The sequence below is a fragment of the Rattus norvegicus genome, chromosome 6 (assembly GCF_036323735.1).
Source record: "Rattus norvegicus strain BN/NHsdMcwi chromosome 6, GRCr8, whole genome shotgun sequence".
Classification (NCBI taxonomy): Eukaryota; Metazoa; Chordata; class Mammalia; order Rodentia; family Muridae; genus Rattus; species Rattus norvegicus.
In genome coordinates, this window is record NC_086024.1 from 64239524 (window position 1) to 64251646 (window position 12123).

A 12123-nucleotide genomic window follows, 5' to 3' on the forward strand; every position below is an offset into this window, starting at 1 on the left:
AGCAGTGCAGCAGAGAGCTTCTTGGCTTGAGTGTGGTATGGGATGATGAATGGTGGAGTGTGCTAAGCAGCTAGAGTCCAGGCCTAGGTAAATCCTTGGGAGGCGGGTTGACATGTATGGTAGAAATGAGTGTTTGTAGAGCCAGGCTTGCTTACGCTCCTTTTCCGGTTCTGTCCTTCATGGCTATATTGCTTTTCTCTTCTGGGCCTTGTTGTACCCATTTACAAAATGTAATTCATACTAGCACTTCATGTGGCTGTTGTGAGCACTACATAAGGACATGGCTGCAGTGTTGCTCACACCATGGATGGTATTGATAAATGAGAATTGCTAATATCACGACCATTGCCCGAGTCAACAGAGTGCGTTGTAGGACAGGTAATGCAGTTTGAACTTACAGGCTTTCTGATTACATAATTTACGCTATACTATTTGTTTTAATTCTTCATTTCTTTGATGATTTTGTTCAGTAACAGCATAGTGTAAATGAAAAATGGGACTTTGAAAGGAAAATGGAATTTTCTTGCCCCTTAGAAACAAAGTAACTGATTAAGGGAATGGTATTTTGGCAAGAGGCTCGCTGATTTATGAGGAAGTGGCCGAGCATCACCTGTGATGCTCTTTGAGCAGCTGTAGTGTGTGTAAAAAATGTGTGCATGATAAACTGCAGTCAGAGGAACAAACAGAAATGATGTATTTGGGAAGTGGATGCATTCAGGTATTCAAACAGCAAATTGATGTGTTGGATGAATACAGTCTAAGCTCATATCTTATAATGACATTTTATATATTTTTTCATGCAAAAAAACCCCACTATATCCAGAGCTCCCCAGGTCTGTGTGTGCTTTGAATATATTTCTGATCCATGTCGGGTGCTCATGTGCCGTTCTTTTCCCTTCCTACTGACCTTTGTTCTTGGTGATGGAGCATTGTAAGGTGGACCTTTTCCTTACTCTGTATTTTTGCTCTTAATGCCCCAGGCACCTGCAGTGTAAGGCCACCACCCCCTTGCCCTTCACAAGAACTAGAAAGTCATCTTCCTGGCTGTATATGGAAGTGATTTCTAGCAACTACTGAAATTCCAGCAAAGGTCACTGTTCTCCCCTGCGTCCCGCAGGTGTTGAATACTCTGCAGAACATATTTAGTACTCGGGGTTTCTGAGTCTGACTTTTGATAAAAATAGAGTGGAGTAGAGCCCATAAGTACTGTTAGGAAGCTCTGATAGGAATATGAATGTAGTGTAAGGAGGATGAATATTCTAAAGTTATAAGGACAAATATGAGTCATATGGTGACAATATATGTTCGTCTTCAATACCTGTGTTAACCTTTTTATTTTCTTAGAGTAAACTTACAAGTTTGTTGACATTGCAATTTAAATGCCTCAATTTTTGTCATGTCTATAGTGTATTATAGAAAAAATATTTCAGGACAAATTACTAAAATAATTTGGCTTTCTTTATTAATCTAAAAGTTTTAGATAAATGTATAATCCTAAATCCATCTTTTTTACTATGGTAAATGAAGCCCTTATATATTTTCTATAATCAAATATCCAGACTTTCATTATTCAAAATTGCTGTGAATCTGAGGCTCCCTGAGCTCTTGCCTAGCTCTGGCACATGTGTGAGCACAGTCCTAGGAGCATGTCTGTGCTGGCTCCTGGAGTCCTTGCTATGTACAAGCAGAAAGATACTGCTTCACTTCCTGGTACCATGGGGAATTTGTTCTAATTCTTTCAGACTCTGGAAAAAAACTGAATACTGACACAAAACTCTTTACTGCCTTAGTGTGCCTGCATGATGTGGAGAGACAAAAGTTCATGAAGACTGACCCTCCCTGAATGGAGCTGCTCTGAGCTATGGGATACTCTGCTTGCTAGAAGTGCAACTTGATAGCACACACATATGGCTCTGTTTGCTTTGTTGTTGTTTGGTGGTGGTGGTGGTGGTGGTGGTGATGGTGGTGGTGGTGATGGTTGGTTGGTTGGTTTGAGTCTCTTGCCTTTTTAAATTTGGGATGTCTTCATTCATTTAAAAAACAATTACTTTTAAAAGTTCAAAACAACTATCACGTAGGCTAATTCAGACTAAGAAAGGTTTTGTCAACTAAGTTTGTTGGCATTTTAACTTCACCATATTGCAAATTTAGCAGTTTATATCCTTAAGTGGTAACATCTCTAGATCGTCGTGTGTCAATTCCTCCTTGTGGTTGACTAACTAGGAAGGAGATACCCAAGGAGTAGCTTCTCTGTTTACCTCCACTGATGTTCATGCCGGTGGATCTTCTAGACACCCGAGAACTTAATCTTAAATGTTGTTAACCTAGAAAAGCACCTGAGTAACGTATTACCCCATTACGTGCAGGTTTTGAGACCCCTGCCATTCACTAAATGTCAGACAATCAGAAGCGGAAGAAGAATGCCTTCCAGTGTTTCTTTCTGATAAAGACTGATAAATTTTTGTTTAATTATGTAGTACAAGCATGTCATGTGTTTTGATCAAATCATCCCCATTCTCCCAGTCTCATCCACCTCCTCCCACATGGGAAAATATCAGTTTTCACAAAGTGACATGCCCCTTAATAGACTGTCAAAGCCCCACTGGGTGGCCCCACACCCAGGCAAGCATCATCAGCCTAAGTGGTTGTTTTTCCTATTTAATTCAGGCAGGGCACTTCTAAACTGTAATTTCAATTAAAAAAAATGTGGTTTTTAGTTTGCAGAAATCAATGAAGATCTATCTTGACACCATGTGGAGGACATAAGACTAGGAAAGGTCAGGTCCAGAGAGGGAGTTAGCAAAAAAGAAAGGTGGCTTTCTGAGTTTCAGACTTGGCAGCGAGTACTGCTCTACCACCACCTGCTCACCCAAGACCTTGGCTCCTCCCATGTCAACACCGTTTCTCCCCTCACAAGAATTATCACGTAGGAGACGTATGAGGCCTGGACCTCTAGGTTGCTGAGATGGGCGACTGTGCAAAGATGGTCTGTGAGTGATAAAGCTGTAACAAATAGCGACACTCCCTGTGTTGCTATGCATTTGTAACATCCTTCTTGATTTCCCCAACATTTCAGGTCCCCTTAATTACTATTATGCTAATTAAACTTTGGAAAATATTTTAGAAACAGAGACAATTTTACAAAAGGAAAAAAAATACCTGAGCTGTGAAAGTAGAGAAATAGCATTGCTTATAAGGGCTGTCACTCCTATAGTAAGAACAATGGTTCAGAATTGGGAAGAGGAGATAGATTGCTTTCCACTGGCATCTATAGGCTAGGCATGAGGTGCGAGAAGGGACAGTGAGTGGGGAGAGGGCAATGTTATGTGTCTTGAAATATTTGAGACCAAAATAATGTGGATTCTTAGGGAAATGTACGATTTCCAATTAACAACTGCATCTCTAGGCCAAGGGTAGCTGTGTTCTTCCTAAGATTTTAACAGCTGGGGAACACTCTAAACTGTATGACTCACCTCAGAGTGTAATGGACTGTGTATAAATGGGAACCAGGGGTTTGAAATGTCTCTGTGTTGTGCACTTGAAATAATCGCTGTTATTGGATGGTGACTTGTTTCTCTAATACTTTATTATCTTGATAAACACTTTTTAAATAGTGTACAGTCTGCATCTTTCTATGAGTTGGGGGGAGCCAACTTTGAATAATGGAATGAACGTACAAAGGGCTAGTTCTCTAGAACTCTCCAGTAAATAGCTGAGCAAATTTAAGATCTAATGACATTTTATTTCATTATACTAATAAAAATGTTAAGCTCTCTAGGCCTCTTCACATATCAAATGAACATACTGGAGGAATTATTTTTATTCTAATATGCAGTTAGTCTATGAAGATACCATGTTTTATTCTCCCAGGCTGAGGCTGTGTAATTGCGCAAAATAGTTAATGGTCTCTTTAGAAAGAAAATAGGCTTTCTTCGTGGTCTTAAGATGAGTGAATATGACAGCAAACAGGTGTGTACAAACGTCACATGTATGCAAATACAGTAAGTGACCAGGTATCTAGTGTAGCTAGATATTGTACTTCTCTAAGATTCGCCGTGACTGTTAAGTTTTCCTCACTAATCTTGTACTGATTGGCTTCCAAATGGTATCTTTGGAGATTCTGCACTCCTTCTGTCAAATAAAAGGAAACATTTTTATTTATTCTCCATGTTATTTTTCTCATCCACTGGTAACATCTATTTTTTTCCATATTGGAATTTTATTTCCTTTTACATTGTGATCAAAGGATTAGATATCATCATGTTTCCCATCCTAGACATCACTTTACAAAGGGGGCAGGATTCTATGCTGTCCTGTGTACAGACGGTACCTGGTGAAGTTTTCCTAAGTGTTTCCTCCTATAGGCAGCGTGAGAGCTATGCATTGATAATGTAGATACGTTTTATAGATGTATCTAGTGATAATTGCTGTGTTTGTCTTCATAGATCAGAGAAACAATTCATAAACAGCTCAGCACTCAAAACTATAGCTAAGTAGATTATATTCAGTGGTCCGCAGACATTGTAGCTCAAAGTAGGCTAGAAGCATATACTTTTTATTCAGTTATTTTTGGAAACACAGTTACTTAGGTTTGAAGTAGGGGCACACTTTGGCAATGCTTGTTACTTCCTTTTAATGGTCTTCTGACCCACCAGCTTAGCACTAACATTTCACTTAAAATGTTCCTTTGGTTACAAACCTTTCTGATCCACTGCCTTAGCTTGCAGTGGGCACCAGTGTTAGCAATAATTTTACAGCAGAGAGAGGGAAACAAAAGAGCAAGGGAAAATTGCAACTTTAAACCAATTTGGGAACAGAAGCAGAAAGTGTAAAAAAATAGGAACAAAGAATCAGTTAAGTGCATTAGCGTTTCACAAATTGATTACCTTTTCATCATCCCTAAACTGCTGCCCTAGAAAGCCGGTGATACTCTTTATTAAACCATTAATAGCAGCAACAACTACAGCCGTCCAAGAAAAATTCCACCTACTCACCAGCATTCTAACTTAGCCTGTAACAAGCAGCATCCTGGGAAGATGGCCCTTTGCGGCTGGCTTGCCTTGCCACAAAGCCATCACTTCCTATACTGTTTCATAACTGCTGAGAGCATGGGTGGTCACATCTTCCAGATATGCCTGCGTGTCCATCACCCAGCCCAGGGGGTTTGCCATATCACCAAACTCACTGGTACATCTGGACACCACCCAGGCCCTGGAGTGCCAGTAGTTTTCAGATCCAAGTGGGTACTGCTAGCATACAAAATATGCAGAAGACTGTCTCTAAGGTTAAAGAGTGAATCTGCTGTTCTTAGCTGTTATTGGATTTTGATTTAAAATCAGGCTGGGTAAGATTTAAGGATGCATGTGTTTGTGCTTGGTATGAAAAGTTTCCCTGGGAAGGGTCTGGGCAAAAGCTGACATCCACACTGCAGTGCTATATTATAGGCTCTTGAGACGAGGAGCCGAGCTGCTTCTGCCAGCCCTCCCTCTCGCTCAGGAAGTTAGGTGCTACCTCAAAATAACGGATCCAATCTGTTTCAACAGCAGCACTTCTAATGAATAGGAGAAAAGCAAATGCAACAGCTTTCCTCCCGGTAATAAATCACTGTGTTTTTTGTATAGATTGCATGTGGCGTTGGAGGCAGTGCGAGCCAGGTTGCCAATATTGCTAGCTAATGCTTCAGTCCTTTCATTTTTCACTCCGAGCAGGAACCCTTTCCTGAAACTTGTTCATTTCACAGAGGGAAAAATCGAAGGCGGCGGCAGATTGTCAGGCTGCTTTACTGTCGTCGCTTACAAAGGTCGCTGGAATTAATTGACTCCTTTCGTTACATATCGTAAACTGACTCATTTTTTTTTTTTTTTGACACAGTGATGGGAAGGTGGCAGGATCTAAGTGTCTGCTTATTGTCTTTCTGTTCTGGCATCTGTTACAGACTAGGAAACAAGCAAGTCTGGAAACCACAGTTTGGGGAACGAACAGCACCCACTTTCAAAGCAGACTCTAATATCTGAGTTGAACTAAGAGAAGAGAGGAGAGAGCCCCAGCAGCTGAAATATAAACGCTGGGTTTGTTTTAATGTCTCCCCAGGACCCATTAGCAGGGGCAGTGGAGGTTTCCACAGCCATCCTCAATTGGTGGTGTCGCTTTGAAAGCATATTCTAAGTAGCTGGCTTCCTCTTACAAGATTGGAAGTAAAAATCGGTCCACAGAGTATTCCATGAATCATCTCTACATGGATGCTCTGAGTTGACTGACAGTAATTCCGTCTCAAAGGCGTTGCTTCTGAAACCGAAGACAAGGAACTCAGGGCACAAGTACTATTTGTCGTACCAAGGCACACTGTTTTCCTGATAAGTATTTTAAATTTGTACTTATTTTTCTCCCCGTCGCACTGTCTCCTTTTCACTAATCTAGGAAGATTCTCACTCATGGTCATAGGCTGCTTTCACTAAAATTAGAGGCGCTGAAACAAGGACATATTGTTAAAAAATGAATAAATTAGAGCCGAGTTAAGCCACCCGGCTCAGTAGGAGGAAAGGGAATATGACAGCCTGTCTACGCAAACAGCCTTCGTAAATAGGAAATGTACTTTGAGGCCGTCCTACTGCGATCCTGTTAATGACCAAAGGCGATTAGAACTCTTCTGGTTCACAGAATCCTTTTACCTAGCACAGGAGCTTCCTGGGCTGCATTAGCAATCAGATGTTTGCACTGTCCCTTCAGACCAGTGAGGGGATGGGATGTTATTAAAGGGAAGTCATTTACCACAATCGGTACGATGTAGCATGGCATAAATTCAATAACTGTTTGTGATATGCTCATTCTGCTACTCTGCCTGGTGCCCTTCACTCCTGACACACAGCGGCATTCACCTTAATCTCCATCCCCTGGGGCACCGGGGAAAACAACGCCTCATTGGCTTCAGAACAGAGAGACAAGAGTGATCTGCTTTTCATGACAAGAACTGTGGGGGGGACCCCGAATTTTCCATCTCCTTCTCACCCATCTCTCTGTTTCTCTCTCCATCTCTCTCGCCGCCTTCTCACCCAGCCTCCAGGTCTCCTTCCTCTCTCTCCCTGCTTCTCTCTTGGTCGTTCTGTTCTCTTTTCTCTCCCTCAGTCCTCTTCTCTTCTCTCTCCCTCCTCTCTCTCCTCCCCCGGCACCGCTTTTTCTCTCCCACTCACATCCTCTGATGGGCATTCAAGCTAGTAAAATGCCTGCTTGAGAATCCCACGAACACAGCTAGGCACACACAGAGCCAGCGGGCTTTGCATGCTCACTCAAAAGTGAAATGCAAAGAAAAATGCCCTTAGAATTCAGAGAAGGGGGAAACATCAAAGGAGAATTGGTGTGTAAAAACTCGGGCATCAACAAAAACACGAAATCGGGAACATTTAAATAGATAGGTATATTTTAAACTTACCTTGCCTTAGAAGATGCAGGGATAGCCCTCCTCCGGTGCCCCCGCTTGCACAGTTCCTTGGTTGAGATAATCACATGGCTGTCTTCTTGCCCCAGTATAAATAGGTGCATATGTATGTGTAATAAAATATACACAATTATATACTATAGATATGCACACATGCAAGCAATGGTATCTCTCCCTCTCTTTCTAAAATATAAAAGGAGGCAGGAGCCTGCAGCTAGGATTCCTTCTTTTGACTGGAACTCTCTCCTCTCTCCGGCAGCAGCAGGCTAAAGCTCTCAGTCCAGCGAGGAGAGATCCTGCTAGCTGGCTTTATTTCTCCTCGTTTCCATGGTGGTTAGTGGTGCATCGTTCACCAGATCAGTTGTCACACTGACATGGTGCTGCCTGCTCAGCGGTCATTAATAACTGAACACCCTCCACTCCCCAGAGAGGAGCCAATCGCTTCAGACTGCCAAGATGTAGCACTCGCAGCTGCTCCAGCCTGGTTGGCTGAAGCAGCCTGTCTGTCCTATGACAGCGCTGCTTAGGGTACAAATAAATGAAAAAGGCTTGCATATTTTTCCTTGGAATCATTTTCTTTCCTTTTTTTTTTCTTTTGGAGCAGTGTGCAGTGATTCTCAACAACTTTTCCCATTTGGGGTGTTATCAGTCATTTGGAGAAACTGTGGGGTTTTTTGGTTTTTGTTTTTTGTTTTTCTTTTCCTCTGAGAACCGACAGGAAACACTTACGAATAAGGATTTCCTGAATATTAAAAATACTTGATAGCGATTCTGTCTCCCTCTCTGTGAAGTTCAGCAGTGGCTTTACATTTAAAGAAAGCAGCCTGCAGCTCTCCTGTCCGTTGTTTGATTTCCTACAGATCCTACTTAAACTAGCCTACGTGCATGCAGTTAATAGTGCCCCTCTCTCTCTCTCTCTCTCTCTCTCTCTCTCTCTCTCTCTCTCTCTCTCTCTTTCTCTCTCTCTCTCTCCTCCCTTCCTCCCTCCCCCCCCCCGCGCCCTGTCTCTTTCTCCCCTTCCTTCCTGACTTCCCTCCCTCCCGTCCCTGTTTTCTTGTTGGTGCTTTGTGTGTGTGTGTGTGTGTGTGTGTGTGTGTGTGTGTGTGTGTGTGGTGGTGGGGGGGATTGTTTGCTTGTTTGTTTAGGTTTTACAATGGCATTTCTTATCTGCACTGAGCAGATTTTTAAATTACAACCAATATTTGCTTCTCCAAAACTCACAACGATGAAGAAGCATTTACAAAATAAACTTTTTCAATTATAACTACTTCTCTGTACATGGTATAATAAATCTGAACACATCAGATGGGTGTTGTTTGTTGCATCGCCTGTGCCTGTGTCCACATATACATGTGTGCGGGCCTGTCTGCGTGCCTCAGGTGTCTGGTTTATTACTCAGGGACGTTTTCCTCTGCAATAGACTGAACTCTTAAATTCTTCTCTTTTTGTACTTAAGGCTATCAACTCTGAATGGCTACTTAACTAGGAAAATGTTTTGGATAGAAATTATTTGTAAAACATTTGGAATATTTAGACTAGAAACCATGGCAGCACAGTCACTTGATCAGCTCAAGAACAACTATGACGAGTAGAAGAATGTTAAGGCATGTCTTACAAACACTGTACTGGAGAGATCTCCCCAGAGGACTGGAACATGGGATCAATTTTCAACAGGTCCAAAGCTGCCTTATCTGAGTCTAGCCCTTGCTTTGATAGACTGCCCTCTAGTGGACAAAAAGAAAATGGCATTTATTAGATTTCCTGGGGGGGAGCGGGAGGGGGATAACAACAAAAGGCATTAGCACCTAATAGTTTCTTAAGGTTTTTATTGAAGTAACTTAAATGAGTGCTGTATGTCATAACCATATGCTTAGAAGCTTAGCCTCACTTCCATTGTCTTTTGACTACCAAACACTTTCATGTTGTCGTTTTCTTTACAAAAATAAACAAGAATCTACCAATGCTTTAGTTATCTGCTGTATTGATTAATTTGTTGATGGAGTCCAGGGCCTCTACCTTCTGCCTAGGCATTTTGAATGCTGGTATTGTAGGTGTACCTCAGAATATTGTTATGTTAATGTATAATTGATAACTCATCTTTTTCTATAAGAATAAATGCTAAACAAAAGTGACTTCTTCATTGCCCAAATGATATCCACTTCTCAATATTATCTTCTTACCAGACACTTACAGGTACTTGGGTGTCTGCTTAGAGGTGTGGGGGGACGATGAGTGTTGGAGCTGTTACATTGGAGCGCATCTCATATAACTTAATAGCCCCCTAATTTTACTTTCTTTACTTGAAATATACTGAAATTTTGTAGTAAATTTTTAATATTTTTAGAGTATATACACAGAGAATTGTGCTATGATTGTAATAACTATTTGAAAAAATTATTTTTATATTATACTGATTCCTTAAACACTTTATTTTGATTGTTATTAATTATATAATCAACAAATCTAGTAATCTGTTTACTATTATAATGTATTGATTACAATATATTCTCATAATGAAGTTCTGTTGTGAGGCTCAAATATGATAAAAATAACTTTTAAAAAATAAAAGTATTAGGGGCTACAGAGATGGCTAAGAGTACTGACTGCTCTTCCAGAGGACCTGGGTTCAATTCCCAGCACCTACATGGTGGCTCTCTACTGACTGTAATGACAAGAAACTAAAAAAGAAAAAAAAATAAAAAATAAAACTAATAATCACATGTAATACTTAAACTCAAATTTATTCATAAGTTCATAAAATATTTTTATAATTAAATAAGATTGAATACTATTTCAAAAACTGCCTCATAATTTTCTAGAAAAATGTCTACTGTATTTTCAATGTAAGAAATACGATTGCTCTTTTAATGTAGGTACATGATAGGTCAAAAGTATCTTGTACTTATCTTTAAGTTTTCATTAATGAGGAGAAAATAACTCTAGTCAAGAATGGAGAAGATGAGAATTCTCTTTGGCCGTAGGTTTCCTCCTGCTAAGATTATCAAAAGCTATGAATCCGAGAGTGAGTGGGGAGTTTCTTAACTTACCAGGGAAGACAGTCATTCAGTGCAATATTATAGGTATCCCCCCATGATGAAGCAGCACATGAGGATATCCCAATGTAGATCGCTAAAGATTTAAGAGCATTACTAAAATTACTTGTGGTCATCAGAAAGAAAACATAATATGGAATTTGGATGGTCTGTAAAAACTGTTCACAACTTGTGGGTTACAGCCCCTTTGGGGGTCAAATGACCCTCTCACGGGGGTCCCATGTTCAATATCCTGCACATCAGATATTTACCTTATATTTCATAACAATAGCACAGTTACATGTGTGAAGTAGCAACAAAAAGGAACCACAGTAAAGGCTACCAGCACTGGGAAGGTTGAGAACCAGTGTTAGAAAGGCAAGTGACTTGTTTAACTGTTACATATAGTTGCTCCATGATAGTCAGAGATAGAGTGTGTCTCAGCTCCATTACCCTGTAATCTAGTGGATGATTGACACGTATGCTTTTCCTCTTTGGTCCTTCTTCCGTGCTCTCTCCTGCTTTCTTCTTTTCCTCCCCTTCTTTCTGTATTTCACTTGTAGTCTGTTCACAGTGATAGGAATTATACATTGCAAAATCACTCCATAATGAGTGTACATTTTATCTATTGTGTATCTGTGTTATAGCAGTCATCGCATGAGTATCTAAGATAATTAAAATAAACTGCAAGAAAGTTAAATGTGCGAATGAACAATTAATCCTTAAATTGTGCTTGAAGAGTCCCGCCTTCATCACTGTGTAAGAATAGCTTGGGGTGTATGTCTGGTGGGTTTAGCTGCTGGAGTTAATTGGAGACACCTTTGCAGTCATCCTCTCCCAGGATTTATTTATCCGCCTGTGTATTTCCCTTCGAGAGAAGTAGTCCAGACAGTGAGCAGCCTGTAAGGTCAGAGCCAAGTGCTCCGCTCTGAGTCTGTACCTGCTTCCTGCTCTGTGACCTGGGCATTGTGTGAAGTATATCGTCCCTGTGAAGTGTCACCCATGGAGCGATACTTGAGTAGCATCTTGGCATATCATTTTCCTCCTAGGCTTCTTCGGAGGATTAAAATAGCTGATGCCTACAAGGAGCCACAGTAGTTCTATAAAATGCAGTGAAGTCTGATGTCTGGACTTGGTTTTTGTCATTCTTAGTATTGTGAGCGTAGCCAGGCTTGCCTGATGCTGTTCTCATTAGTCCCCTCCTCCTCATTCTCATCAGCACCATCCTCATTCTGTTGCAGATTCTGCAGCTTAGAATGCCCTTGCCTCTCACATCCCATTCCCTGAAGTTTTGCTTGTCTATTTCTGAGCAGGTTACTTCAGCTGTGATTCACTTGTGCCTAAGACCTCTTCTTGATACACAGAAATACTTGATTTCTTAAACAACTTAGCTCTTCTCAACTATTTCTATAGATTTGCCTTTTTTTTTCCACTGTAGTCTGTAACATTCCCAGGAGGATGAGCATATGTCTTATTATGTCTTTAAGCTCCCTTAAGATAAGTCCACAAGATAGTGAAATCAAGAAAACAGTTGTTGAATGCTAGTGTAGTCTGGACTTGTTTTATAAGTTTAAAACCTTACATCTTCAGAAAAGACAGATACTTTATCCCCACTAGACAATACAAAAACACAGGCAAAGGTCTTTATTTGTCCAGTGT

General features: G+C 40.7%; 2 protein-coding genes across 11 annotated transcripts in view; one reads left to right on the top strand and one right to left on the bottom strand.

The window, feature by feature from the left end:
- Positions 1-7770, bottom strand: part of Lrrn3 (leucine rich repeat neuronal 3) — a 31130-nt gene extending 23360 nt beyond the window's left edge. Inside the window, exon 1 of one of the 2 annotated variants that reach the window (XM_063262547.1) lies at positions 7006-7361. The gene's annotated coding sequence lies outside the window, so the exon portion shown is untranslated. Of the gene's footprint in view, positions 1-7005; positions 7362-7426 lie in introns of those variants that run through there. The other variant, NM_030856.2, reaches the window with a different exon arrangement.
- Immp2l (inner mitochondrial membrane peptidase subunit 2) overlaps positions 1-12123 on the top strand; it is an 899718-nt gene that overhangs the window by 442335 nt on the left and 445260 nt on the right. The window lies entirely within an intron of this gene.